The following is a 14,740-nucleotide window of genomic DNA, read 5'->3' on the forward strand; positions in this document are numbered from 1 at the left end:
TTATCAGGGATTGTTTTGATCGGCTCCAGCCTTGAGCCCGCAGCTGGCGCCGGAGGGTAGTCACATTATGATTGCGATTGTCTTCCAACAACTCATTACACACCCATCACTTGTTTTTTTAAGTTTTTCTTTTGGACATTGGCTGCTTTTTAATTCATTTTCAGTCCAGTTGTTGTACCTGGACTGAATCATTCAATCATAAAAAGGCAACTAACGCAAGGCATAAATCTGTCTCGTGTCTAAAAAAACTTAAAGAAACAAGTTTAAATCTCCAATCTTTTGTTAAACTTTGCTACTAGCAATCTTATATCAACATATCCATCTTTATTCATTTCAGACAAGATTAGTCCATATAATTTGTACCCATTTTTAAGTTAAAAGAATGCCAAATATAACAGAGTTTGAAAATTATATTTTTACACCGTCAAGATGATTTCCATGAGCTTTCTGCTGAACTCTTAGCATATTTCAGGATAGTCTGCTGTGTGCCCTCAAAAAAAGAAAGAAAACCAGACAAGTGGAGAGTAAAAGAAGTGGTAGGCCTAAAAAACTCTATATACAGTGGATGAACTGCATCTGAAACTGGAAAAGAAATCCAGGAAAACCTGATACAATAGAAAATCACACAGTGGAAAACTGGGATCATGGATTGGCCTCCCCAGAGCCCGGACCTCAACATTATTGAAGCAGTGTGGGATCATGTTGACAGAAATTGTAACAAAAGGCAGCCAACATCCAAAAAAGAGCTTTGATTGTCCTTCAAGAAGCCCGGAGAACTATTCCTGAACTATTCCTGAACTATTCCTGAACTATTCCTACTACTTAAAGAAAAGATATGAAAACTTGTCTAACAGAGTTCAGGCTGTGTTGAAGAATAAAGGTGGTCATACTGAAGCTTGTTAGAATTGTATGAATGTCATCATGTATACATGTTTCAGTGAGTAATAGAGCACTGTACCTCATCTATAAATACTGACGGAATAAAGACTATTTTATTCTGTTTTATCATTACGTCCTTGATAAACTTTACTGAAGTCAAACCCTTCTGTAAAAGGTCATTTTATGTTATTAATGCCAGAGATAAAACTATTGGTCCTTTCACCGTGTTTCAATAGTTTAGATTTATTCTTTGCTGTGAGATTTCAAAATCAAATTGCACAAGATGCACTGATATTTCTTGATCAAGGTATATGAATGCACTTATTATCCTTGTATGTCTGTTACCCTTAATGTTTTATTTGGGGTTTTTAATAACAAATATGTAGACATACATGTAAAATAACATTTTAAAATAAGTGAAGTAAATGATATGATAGTGGCTGAGTAGTAGCATCATATGAAGGTTCCAGTTTTGAGTACTGGCGTTGCTGACAGTGTAAGATGCAGTCGTGATGTTTGTAGATTGAAAAGGTAAAAACAAAAGACCCCAGAGCATTTGTTGCTTTTCCATACATAAACTTTAGTTGGTCCAGAACTCTGATGCTCACATCCTTCCACACCTGACCTTCACCAGCTCCACTGGCTTCTAGTTAAATACCTTTGTGAACTGGTGCATGTCAACGCACCCACTCGTACTCTCGGGTCTCCATCTTCTCTCCATGTCACCCCCCCTGTTTCAGTACCATGGGGTCTAGAGCCAAACATTCATGCCACTGAGTCTCTCTACATTTCCAAAACATTTTCATTTCCTGACCGTGTTCCACCCGTCACATAAATCCTCTGATTTTACATATTGCAAATTTGTTTTATTGACTTGATGTCTATTCTTATTGTTTTTAACTCTTCTGTGAAAGGTGACGGTGAGTGTTTTGACATGAAAATGAAGTGTTAGTACTTACTGTGTTATTAAAAGAGTTTACAGACGTCACAGATCAAAATGCCAGTGGCTTCACTGCCATCACAAGTTGAGCTCCACTTTACTCCTGTGAAAGACTTCCTGTGTGCAGTGTATTGAACATGATAAGTGGATTTAAATGATGGAAGACTTACGAACATAGAAAAAAAAAGGTTTGAAGCAGTGGGGAGAAAAAAGGAAAATAACCTGCCAACTGGCAGAAATAGGATTAAATTTAGGTCAGGATGAGGATTAAAGTGCAGGGGTTAAGCATACAGCTTAATGAGTTAATGCCTCCAGTGGAGGTCGTCAGAAGCGTGTACGAAGGAGGCAGACAGAGTGTCAAAAAGCACGAAAGCCGCCTTGTTCAAGTACAAAGATCCTGCGTGAGATCTGGAAATCACCACTTCAGTTTTAGACTTCACTGTGAATGAAACAGACACTGAGAGACTCCTGCACACTCTTTCCACTGAGGTACACCCTGGAAAAACACACTGTCAGTCCTCCTCTCCGTCTCTTTCTCACACACTGAAGAGGAGCGAGAGTGACAGAAGAAAGCAGCATATGGAGAAGTAGCATGTGCCTGCCATTCACCCGAGACTGTAATCCTCTGCGCTGTAACCTCAGCTGTAATCTGACTGAAGTCTGCTTTGATTGTCTCTTGCGTTTGAGCGAAAAGAAACGCATCTCCCTTCTCCTTCACGAAAACACGGCTAAAATTAGCATGACCTTTTTAAAATCTTGTTTTTCAGACACGGAAATAGAAATCAGATGGCTTGCAGGGGAAACAAAAGCCTTTCTCCCATTCTGAACATCACACAGTCTGCGCCTGGGAGCTCAGGCTTTGCATAAAATGAGCATTGATAAATTTAGCAGCGCTTACGTAACTCACGCTCAGTTTGAATCTTACTGATGAGGCAGAAAAAAAAAGGCGCCTGTTTCGTCTCGGCTCCGCTTTGTTAATGAATTTTTGCGATAGAGCCGCAAACGTGCAGCACGGTGCGATGGCGGCTGCGCTTGACGGGGAGCGTGCACGGCTGTGCCGCTGTGCCACTATGCCACGCCGTGAAGGTGATGTTTGAAATGTTTGTTACTCCTCCCCATCCACCCCCCCACCCTGCAGCCCCCCCTCACATGAATATCCGCATCCATAAACCCCAGAGAAGCTGTCAGTCTATTTTGGTGTTACCTGCACTTGATTTTTCACAGAGTTAAAGCTTCTGGCAGAGATTTTCAGCTTCGAAAAAATAAAAAAGTGAGGAACTAGAACCTCACTTTTTAATATTTAAAGAATTGCCACCAAAGAATAGTTGTTTTACAAATAGCTCTGACAGTAAAAAGAATAAACCCTGTCAGTTCTGGAGGACGTGTTCTTTTCTCTTCACTGCGTCTGGAGGCAAGGAACGCTCGGATGCGCTCAAGCACGATGGTAAGAGATACCCATCAAAGTGTGTGTGAGCTGAGGAGAAGCCACTCTCTTTCACTCTGGATGGACAATCCCATCTCACTTTGACTTCCATTTCAAACACGTGCTGATATTTATTCGAGAAATAGCCGAGGCATTTCAGCTTCAACGCTGGCCCGATTTGGCTTCTGCGTTCGGCGGAGAGCGCAGACGGGGAAATAAAAACAGCACTGTGGCCAAATGAATGTCAATTCGTCTCATCACCAGGAACCAATTACCTCTCTCATAGACTGTTGCCTAGCTGCTTCCCTGCTCCGCTGAAATATCCAGAGGCTCGGAGGGAGAGCATACTGAAGGGCTGCACACAATCTCTTCCAATTCTCCTCTGGCAAAATGACCATCCAGCCATGCCAAATGTGGATCAGGAGCAAGAGAGATGAGCATAACATAGGCAAAAGGAATTCTGGGTAATACAATGCAAGTGATAAGCCTTTAGATACTCCTCTGTCCATTTTGCTCAACATGATGAGACACTGTGCTGGTTGTAGGCCCAGTGTGCACTAGGTGGAGAGAACAGTGTCTCCGCTGATGAAGCAACACTAACGGAGGAGAGACGCAGCAAAGCAAAGCGAGAAGAGCCTGTTCTTCACGCTGCACAGGAAACTTTAGCAGGAGAATGGCTTAAAGTACACTGAGATAGAGGGACCCAAGAAAAATTCAATTTTTAGACAGAATAAGAGTTTTGCTTTCTTTAATTCATCCTTAAGACACAGTTCTCAACACAGCTGGTGTTTGTATCCTGACATTGACTCATATTCTGCTTTCTTTTTGAATTGCGGGGATCCACTGACACGCTGGGTAAGTAGCCAACATATATCGTCCATGCTTTAACAGGAATTGTAACGCTTGTTTATGCATTTCAGTGGTGGTACATAGGTGGGATTTGCAATGGGAACACAGCACTTTCAGGACCTGAGACAGATGACCAATGTCAAACTAGCCAGTTACTTTAGAACAGCGGTCCCCAACCTTTTTTGCGCCACGGACCAGTTTATGTCCAACAATATTTCAAGGGCCGGCCTTTAAGGTGTTGAGGATAAATTCAACAAAATAAAACCAGTCCCGGTACCAAAAAAAGAAGATTTATTCATAACACATGGTAAAAAGACCCAGGGAAACGGATAAAAACTATTAAAAAAATACAGATAAAAACCCTGAAAACCATAAATTTTACACCCGAGCCTCAATTCTCACGGCCCGGGGGTTGGGGACCGCTGCTTTAGAATACATCCAGTGAAAAGACCCAATGGTCATTTATGCATTTAAAAAACAACGCTAATACCAGCAAAGAAGCTGATTCTAGCCTCCTGCCTTCAGCAATCATTTGCCTTATGTCCTTATAGAAGTATAGGTTTGAGTATGGACTGATGTTTGAGCAAAAACAACAATTTCAAGAAAGTAAACTTGGGTTCTGTAAGCTGGACAGTGATTTTTCCCCCACTGTGTTTGCTTAATAGCACTTACTCTAATAGGTGGGATTGGAGGATTGTTTTCTTTGATGATGATGGCCATTTACTGATGTCACCCACCGAACTTATAGTGGGTGTTTCAGCCTTTTATCACAGGATCCACACACTCATATGTATGTGTATGTGTATATGTGTTTGCTTGTGTGATTTTAAAAAATCCTTATATCCTCCATTATCTTCTTCCCAAATTGTAGAGGAGTTTGGGAGGAAAGCTCTTCTACAGTAGTTAGTATTTAATATTCATAATAAATGTAGTTAATATGAATAATTTTGTGTTCCTTGGAGCTTTTTGCTGCATGTATTTGATTTTTTTTCCATTTATAGCTTATTTTTTCATGCCTTGTACTTTTATATCTGGGAATAAAACTGGTGTAAAACCAGTTTTTCTGAAGGGAGTAAATGAAGAAACTGGTGGAGAAAGAAAAGTTTTGTCTTTGGTTCAAAGAGGAAAATAAAATGTCCCATTTAATTAACTTTTAATAAAAAGAACATGTTGCTTCCTTCTCGTGATCTAAATCTGACGTCAGCTGAAGTGATTAAGAGGATAAATGGTAAAAGACAGCTGGTGCACCTGTGGCTAACCATACAGCAACCTGGGGCAGATGTTCTGTCGTTAACACAAATTGCATTATTAATACACTTACAGTCCTGCCCTGATGTGGGAGCCATTCCTACTTTCGTCTTCTCAACGAAATGTGAAGGACAAGGTATGTGAAAGACAGCCAGATGGGAAGCAAGTCCCTGAAGCCCACTTTACTAATTAACATTTAATGATATGTGATGTAAAAACCTTCTCCCTGAGATATCTTTCACCACATGGTCGGGTACACGAGACTCATGACCTCTGACTTCCACAGATGCAGTTTCTGACACAATGTGGCCTTTTGATTTGTTTACTCCGATCATGTAGACACTGGAATGAATGAAAATATGAAAATGAAAACTTAACATCAGTTTCACATTGTGAATGCACAGTTAGTGTCCTATCTTCACTAGCTGAAATCCAGTCCAACTATCTTCAAGTGGTCACAGTGATCTTACTACAGTAAAATATTTACAGGCCTTTACTCTAAATGCATTGCAACTACCAACTAACTCATAAACATCAGCTATCCGGTTTTCAAGTGATGACCTATGAACTCTGTTTCCGGGTCCAAAGTACTCTGCGTTTATTAAGGTTGTTGTTTGTTTTAATGCTTTGTATTTTGTTCTATTTAATCTGAACAAGCCCCTAAAAAAAGGTAGTGATCACTACCTTTTTGATGTGTTTTTTATTACCACTAATCATTTTAAAGCTCAGTTTTTAAAACCTTACGATGTAACTACAGCCCAGCCCATGCAGCAGTATATTAATGACTAACCTCTATTGCGAATCGATTATCTCAGTTGTTTTCCCGATTGAAGTTTGGTCCGTTTACAGCATCCTGCCATGCAATTGTATTTGTCCCTAACAATCGGGAAACCACACATTAGCTTTCATCGAGTGGAAAAAAGTTAGCGTTCATCCTCCAGCTTCACTGTGCTAATGTGTTTATATTATGCTAACCAAAGCTGTGTAGCTAGCCACCATGTAGCACATCATTATATACCAGCTAGCCCAACATCAGTAACCCTATAAACGTCACTGCTGTTTAGTTTCCTGTCTTCAATTTTTTTCACAAATCTCTCAGTCAGAACATGGTATATTATGTTTAGGTGGAAACTAGCAAGCTAACTTCCTGCTGTTAAATTTTATAAATTCTGTTTTCATGGATGCCTGGATGTTAAACTTAACAGTTACACCTGGTAAAGCAGCAACACTGATTACTTTATTAAAGATGAAAGAATTTAGACAGTTTGTAACTCTCAGTGATGCCGCAGTGTTCGTTTGACTTAGCGACCTGAAGCGGAGTTTGGAACCAAAAACAGCTAATGACATCAGACTTAAAGACTGGATAGTATTTAGCTTCATGCAAAGTGACTAACTATTAACATTCATCTAATAATTGTAAAGCAAAGGGTGTTTCATAAAGGAACAATACAGCTCACTCAAAAAATCTTAGCAAAGACACAAAGACAAACAGAAGTAATGGCTAAGTTACTCGATAAAGTAAACAGAAGTATGTGATTACACCCCTTTACAGACATCACGTTTTTCAAACGATTCAATACTGTATTACCTTTAATAAGTTCACAAATAGAGGTTTTCCTTTTATGAACAAGAAAAAAACCTAACTATTTTAGACCCCAAAAAAGAAAATACACCTGTGATCAATGTCCCAATTTTGAAAACCTTTGATTACTGAAATATAACCACGTGCATCTGTGGATATAAAATGGCCTAAATGCCGCAAAACTGCTATAAAATAAATTTTAAACTTTGAATAAAAGAACTGCGCATAATCTGGCTGCAAATAGGAGAAAATTACCAAAAGAATTGTGGGAAAAAACAGGTCTTAAGAGTTCATAAAGATGGAATTGGATACAGGAAGATCACGGAGCTGCTAAAAGTTAGCGAAAACAGAGTTGCAGCAGTGATCAGGAGGTATAGAGCATGCCATAGCGCCTATTAATCAGAGCCGCAGTGGCTGTCCTCAAATGGACAAGGGCTTCAGACTTGGCACAGGGGTTATCGTGATGATCTGAGTTTCTGTGACAGTTCAAACACTGTGAAGGGCGTTGTATAAAATTAAACCGTTAATTGCTCTTCAGGACAAAAATGCAGGAATAAACTTTGCTGGAGATGAAAAGAATAATAAATGTGGAGAGAAAATTCTATGGAGAGATGAGACTGAGATAAACAGTTTTGGACAATGACACATTTCTTGTAGTTTTCCCTCTGTACACCACCACGGTGACTTTAAATCAAACAATCCAGATGTGATTGAAGTGAAAACTTTCAACTTTAATTCAAGAGATTTTCCAAACATTTTACATGAACTCTTTAAAAATCACATTTTTATGCATTTGAGAAGTTAAAACAAAATAACTGACTGATAGACAGTTTCATGTTCAGGTGAGGCCTGTTCTGTTATTCCATCTTTAATTAAGACAATAAAAGAATTGCAGTTTCTTTTTAATGTTGCAAACTCACTGGAGCTGTCCGGAGGTCCAAAGAGATGTTAATGAAGGAAGCCATCAATAGGTTTTACTGGACAGCAAAGCAACGTCAAAAGGACTGAAAGAGCAGTGAAGACAACTAAGCTGATGATCACAGAATTATTTTCTGGATTAATAAAGTCATTTTACTACATCTAACTAAGCCAAGAGCAGTCTCAAAGAGGTAGGCCATCATTGTTCAGGTCAACAATCATGTGGTGCCTTCCTGAAAGGAAATACAGAGGTTTTAAAATAAGGTAGAAACCACTGGCTACACTCAAGAAGACAAAGGCGAGCATGCCTAGTACTGGAATACACACAAAAAACATGTTTGGGTGGATAAAACAAGAAAATGTACCAGACTGATTGGTAGAGAAAGAGAGAAACGGTGTACCACATTATCTGTCAAACATAGTGGAGGTAATGTTATGGCATGGACATGTATAGAAGCAGCAGGATGAATTTTGAAGTATACAGGGCTATACTCTCTGCTCACATTCAGCCAAATGCTGGAGAAACTGATTGGACAGAGAAAATGACCCAAAGCAAACAGCAAAAGGAAACCAAGAGTTTCTCAAGGCAAAAAAATGGGATACTTTTCAACCTGACTTCAACCTGACAGAGCATGCTTTTCAGGTACTGAAAGCAGGGAGACGAGCAAGTAAGTAACAACTGAAGACCTAACAAAGCATCTTAAGGGAGGAAACGCAGCATCTGGTGACGTCCATGGCTCCTAGACTTCAGGAAATCAACTGTCTGCAAAGGATCTAAACATGAGAAACAGGCCTTATATTTAAAATTGTGCTAGTTTGTCCAATTACATCTGAAAATGGGTTTCTGTAAATACAGTTTTATAATCAATATCATAATTGATGATAGGCATATACAGGGCTGTATATGGGTGCTTGTGGATACACCAACATATCAGCTGCCAGACCCCAAGTCTCCTGGTTTGGCAGAGGAGGAATATTTCTAAATCATAACATTTCCAAGCAGGCTGCTAAAATCAACCAAGAATTTCTAAGGAAAAATAAAAAACCATGACATGGCCAGAGGCAAACTTGACTTGAAACCAGCAGAACACTTATGGGGTGTTTTGAAGAGAAAGGAACAAAAAGACAATACCTCCTGCCAAGTAAATATCTCAGAAGATTGAGAAAAACTTGTGTAACAGTGCTATCCTCTACCCTGAGGAGGAATTGTGACTGAAAATAAAGGGAGACAAACAAAAAATTAACAAAATAAAAGATTGTGTTGCATTGTGTTTGTTTTGTGTAGTTACAGGGACGATGAGGGCACAAGGTTGCAAATGATTCTGTAGTGCAGCAAATGATCTCTTCTGTATCGGAAGTGGTAGAACTGGAGGATAGGGGGAAAAACAGCCAAGCCTTTGATAACAAGTCAAATGTACAAATCCTCATACAAGAAAAACTAAAGACAAAGAATTTTAAAATGACTTGTAAGGTCATGTATACACTCGAGGGAGTTTTGCCATCTTCCGTAGTAACCCCTATGGTGGCCCTGAGAGGCCAAACGGACTGAAACTTAAGAAAACACCAGCAATAAGAAAAACGCTGCAAAATCACTCAAAACACAACGGAAATAGGAAAAAACAGAAGGGAAGTGTTTCTGGGGAGACAATAACCCGACAGACCAGTTGCAGGAACCAAAATATGCTAAGAATTGCACTGGGAGACACTTAAAAGAAGTGGAGGATCTACCGGTTTTGTGAGGAAAGAAAAGATGAGAGGTAAGTGTGTTAGCCTAACTATTAACCTAAAAATCCGTCATCAGTATTATATGAATCAAGATAAAAAACACCTACCATGTTTTGGGTTCCTGCAACTGGTCCGTCGGGTTATTGTCTCCCCAGAAACACTTCCCTTGTGCTTTTGGAAATCAGTTTTTTTCCTATTTCTGTTTTCTTTTTTCCTATTTCCATTGTCGTTTTTCCTATTTCCATTGTGTTTTGTGTGCTTTTCCAGCGTTTTTCTTATTGCTGGTGTTTTCTTAAGTTGCAGTCCATTTGGCCTCTCGGGGCCACCGTAAACCCCACTGATCCAAGCTGACTGTATTGCTCTTGAAGAGCATCATTCAGCATTTTACTGAGTAAATTTCTACAAGAACTGATGAAGGTTGATTCGTAATCACAATATACTTATTGTGGTGAATAATTCATTATGTATTTACCCATTTATTAATCTAAAAATGCAAATACTGACTTCACGAGTTCTTTCTAGAAACCCTGTGTGAGTATATTTTTATGGACACCCTCAATGCTGTCAAACACACATCGATAGTAATTATTTTTTGTACCTGTGTGTACTTTTTTTTCCCTTGCTTTACGATGACTTTCAATAACATCCTGGTCCAAAGTTAGAGGTAGTGAAATTTTAATGTTTATAAATGATCGACTGTGTAGTGAATTATTAAAGCAGAAGGTGCTGCTCAGGGGAGATGAGAGGGTGACGGGGAAAGGTATGAATGCTGAGTGGTTTCCCTGCAAGATAGGAAGGAAAAAAATGAGCATATTTGTGCATAATATCACCCTTAACTGAATGCTCAACCACAATAACATTGTTAAAGAACAAGTAATACAAAGCATCTTTCAGTTTAGCCCCAGAAAAACTAAAACACTAACCTGTGACCCTTGATGATAATATTATTAACATTAGCATTAGCTTCAACAATCCTTCATCAGTCACATTTTATTCCCAAAGTGCAACAAACATGTAAACAACAAGTTCTCTTTAAAAGCCCTGCCAGAAATGCACAATTCTCCACTGGTCACATGTTAGTCTGACCACCAGAGAATAAATCTGGCTGAAACACACTCTTTCCTTGTGATGCTTTCTTCCCCACAGTGTCCAAGTCTACCAGCTGAGGAGCTGTGAAGGGCCAGACAGCAAGTCCTGGAAACTCCAGCCCATGTGTGAGTGATAAAAATGAACCCCCTCGGCTGATGATGGCTCGGTTCTTCAGGAACACTGGGCTGTGGCTATATTTACTAAACTGAAGCCCTCTTTCAAGTGTACTGGTGGTCATTTTAGAAATAAGTTCTCCCTTAATAAGATCTAAAGGCTTACAGAAGTCTTTGATGTGTGTCATGAGGCCACTGATTGACAGCTGTGATTGGCAGCTGGCGCGTCTGCTGCTCTCTCCGGCTCTTGAACTCGCCCTGTCTCCGACTTCTGCAGCTTCTGTTCCCCCTCATTTAACAGTACGCGGTTAAACACAGAGAAAGAAAGAGACAGAGGGGGAGAGGTTCTGAAACAAAGAAAGCGGGAGACACGCAAAAAGCAGAGAGCGGTAGCTGGAGCATGCTGTACGCCTACAGCGATCGTGTCCCTCCCCGTCTAGACTTAACCAAACACCGATACGTAGGTCCCTGCTGGCTGGAAGCTTTAAATGATGCACGTAAACAAACGCAGGCATTCGCAGGTTCTTTGGCAATAATCTTGTTGCACAGTCTTATCATTTCTTTCTTTCATTGTCTATCAGTTCTCTCTAAATCTAAAACTATCTTTCTCAAATCAGTCCATCAAAATGATCAAATATGTTTTTTAACTCTGCAGATGTTTAGCATGTCTTTTTACATGCATCATTTTTTTATTTGCTCTTGTATTGTTTCCTTTTCCCCTGCTGAAGCCCATTTTGTTGCTGCTGCAGTGACAGAATTTCCCTACCGGGATCAATAAAGCTGCATTTCATCTCATCTTTTATGAATCTGAGCACAGGGGCAAAACCATCAGCAACACAGAAGACACGGTGATAGCAAAGTGGAGAACAGGGAGGTGGCCAGGAGAACCACTGCTACTTCATTTCCTGGACTCATCTGTGAATAATTTGCATTTTCAAATATTTTTTCTGTAAAAGCTGCGATGCTCAGCGGTTTGAGGTACTTCAGGGTATCAGACAAAACATGCAGAGGAAAACTGTCTGGCTAAAGTATCACAAAAGGACAAAGTAAAGCAGAATCAACATTACACACTTTAAAGGGTTAAATGACTTCGCAGCCTCATAATTTGTTGTTATTCTTCAGGTGTTATGAAAAGCATTTTAATTAACAGTTTAATTGTCCAGCACACACTCAGAGCCAACTAACTGGTAGTGAGCAAACCCGCAGTGTGTTCTTGTTAGCGAAACAAACTTGCTGTATTTTACCATCCAATTCTAACCAACCATAAATAATGTGCCCCTAAGCGTACAATATGCAGCCTTCTAAGAGACAATGCCCAAGACGGGGTTTGTTATAGCAGCTGCTCTAAACGTAGTGAGTTCTTCTTTAATTTAACATTAAATAGTATCCAAAATGTTTTAATTTATGTCGCTCTGTCTTGTGATATTGTCAGCTGACAGTTTATTTCATCAAGGATAAGTAGAATTTAGCAAAGGCCAGTGAGATTAAACACTAATCAAGGATTGCCAACCAAAATAAGTTGGCACACTACAAAAGTCTTTAGAAGTGAGCTTCCAGCTGCCTTCTGTTCACCACTATTGATCATCAGAGGAGACAGACTGGCAGGATGTAGCAGTGGTGTGCTGGTCCAGATCCCAAGACTGGCTCTGCAGAAGAATTAATGTCTGTACTGCTTTATGCAGGGACCATCTAATGAGTTCTGGACCCATGTACTGTATGATGCTTTGCTTTGTTGTTTTCTCACATGGAGGGGTGACTGCTGACAATTAAGTTCCTGGCATTTCATCAGAGAGTTGTATAAAAATCACTGTGAACATTATACATGGTGTGTTTAAAAGGAATGGAATAGTTCAATCTCTTACAAGACTTTCTTAGAAATTTTTTTAATTATTATTATTATTACAAGACAGTGAGTAATCTTAATGATAGTAAATTAATATATGAATTATAAATAGGCCTAGTATAATATAGTAGAGGGTAATGCATTGTCAACACTGTTTACATTTACCCAAAGTAGACAAAGTAGACTAAACTACAGTGTGTAAAAAATCACCTCTAGATGTCAGTAGTTTGTAGATTGAGTTAACTAAATTCTATTTTTTTAATCCTCCCAATTCAAGGCAACAAAGATCAAAGTCATACATTTAAAACTGTAATTTAAACTAATCCAATATGCGTGGTCGGCTATTGTGTTTCTGCAAAAACAGATTTTGAACACACTGTATTTTAACATATCTGAATTATATCAACACTTAGCAATAAATCAAGACTAAAAAACTGATGTGTCAACCAAATATTTTGCAATGTTTTACGTTGTTACCCCGATTCACCTAAAAAACCTTGCTGTTCATCTGTAGTAAATGCACTGACTGTTGCAGTCAGCCCTAGAGTCTTTGGCTATCTGAGGGTGTCTGTAGCTACTGTCTACCTCAGCTGTCAATATGCGTCCACGTCTCATTACTCTGGACGAGCCTGTGAAACCTTGTGAAAGGAGTCTGATATGAGTCAGTGAGTTAGAGAAGCTCACATCTGACCATTGACAGCTAACTAAGGTGTGCTACTGAGGATATGCCTGAACTGTTCTGTTGGTAAGCACTTCTGTGTTTGTACAAAAGTTTAGCTGCAGTTAGCTAGTAGCAGTGAAACCTACTTTGAAGTGGATCTAAGATTAATAATTGTCGCTAATTGAATAAACACTTATATGACGGGAGAATGTAATCAAACGTTTTGTCACAGAGAAACTGTGATTGTTATGACACTCAAAGCTAGCTTTAGCTGGCATAAGCTGGCGTTATATTAGCTTATAACCAGCTGTTGTTGTTGTTTAGCCAGCTTCCTGTTAGCTGTCTGGAAGGTTGCTTGTCTAATCTCTTAATTATAATAACAGTAAATGAGCATGTTTATGCACGTCTTCGCGAGTTGGAGCACTGACTTCAGTTCAAGACATGAGGCTAAGGCTGAACATTAATGTCCAATTACTGTATTCCTGTAATGTAGTGGTTTCCACTCACCAGGACCTGCTTTTAAATATTTTTAATGGGTTAATTCTGAGTTTATGAGAATTGTTGGAAGATGTAATTACACACTATATTTATTAGTACAGTATTACTTTTTCAATTAAAAAAAACCCCCAAAATATTTGATAGAAACAAGGCAGCCGACACACAGTGTAAAATTGGGTATATTCAAACGCTTTATTTGGCTCTCTCTGGACCTGGATTGATCAGTGTAGTAGACCTTAAATGCACCCGTTGGCTCAAATAGTTTGTTTTTTCCTGTGCTTGTATTGATAAGCCATCCCAGCCACTCACTTAATGACCACAGAAGTAGTTCAGAAATGTTAGCCTTCGAGCCATTTCACACCGACAGTAAAAGAGCAGTGTAATCAATTAAATCAATGCTGTCTAAGAAGAGAAGAGCTTCTGCAACGTCATTAGATGCCATTATCAAAATTTAAAGTCCAGAGGACTGTGTCCTGCAGGGTTTCTTTAAAAGTCTATACTATTTGAAGCAATGAGTACACCAGAACAGTGGCTTAAATGGTCAGCTATAAAGCAGGAGAGGTAAATAGAAGAAAAAAATCCACAATTTTTCTTCACTCATGGACAAAGTGAGCCTAGCACCCACTGCAACTCAGGAGCACAGCATAAACATGATTAAAAAAATTATGTGAAAATTATTCATCTTTTTAAATATATATATATATATATGGCTAATAGTTTACCTGATTTATTTTTTTAATGTTTAGCCTGCTCTTAAACCCATTATGCATCTATCCTGTAATACTAGGACCCATTCAAACAAACAATGGAAAAAATGTATACATGACAAGGACTTTCATTCTCGGGGAATTACAAGTTCTTTGGAAACTGCTACATCAAGCTTATTTAGTTGAATTACAGAGATTCACAATATTACACAGGAGGATATGAGATTCTGTAAAATGTACTTTTATTAAAACCCTAATTGTGGTT

General features: G+C 39.1%; 1 long non-coding RNA gene across 1 annotated transcript; it reads right to left on the reverse strand.

Moving 5' to 3' along the window:
- Window positions 1-7,716: 7,716 nt before the first annotated feature.
- LOC112843159 (uncharacterized) lies at window positions 7,717-13,018 on the reverse strand. Its single transcript, XR_003215328.1, has 3 exons — window positions 10,933-13,018; window positions 8,972-9,051; window positions 7,717-8,613 (listed from the first exon to the last, which is right to left on the reverse strand). It is a non-coding gene; the product is annotated as an uncharacterized LOC112843159 (long non-coding RNA).
- Window positions 13,019-14,740: the final 1,722 nt, after the last annotated feature.

The sequence above is a fragment of the Oreochromis niloticus genome, linkage group LG1 (assembly GCF_001858045.2).
Source record: "Oreochromis niloticus isolate F11D_XX linkage group LG1, O_niloticus_UMD_NMBU, whole genome shotgun sequence".
NCBI lineage: Eukaryota > Metazoa > Chordata > Actinopteri > Cichliformes > Cichlidae > Oreochromis > Oreochromis niloticus.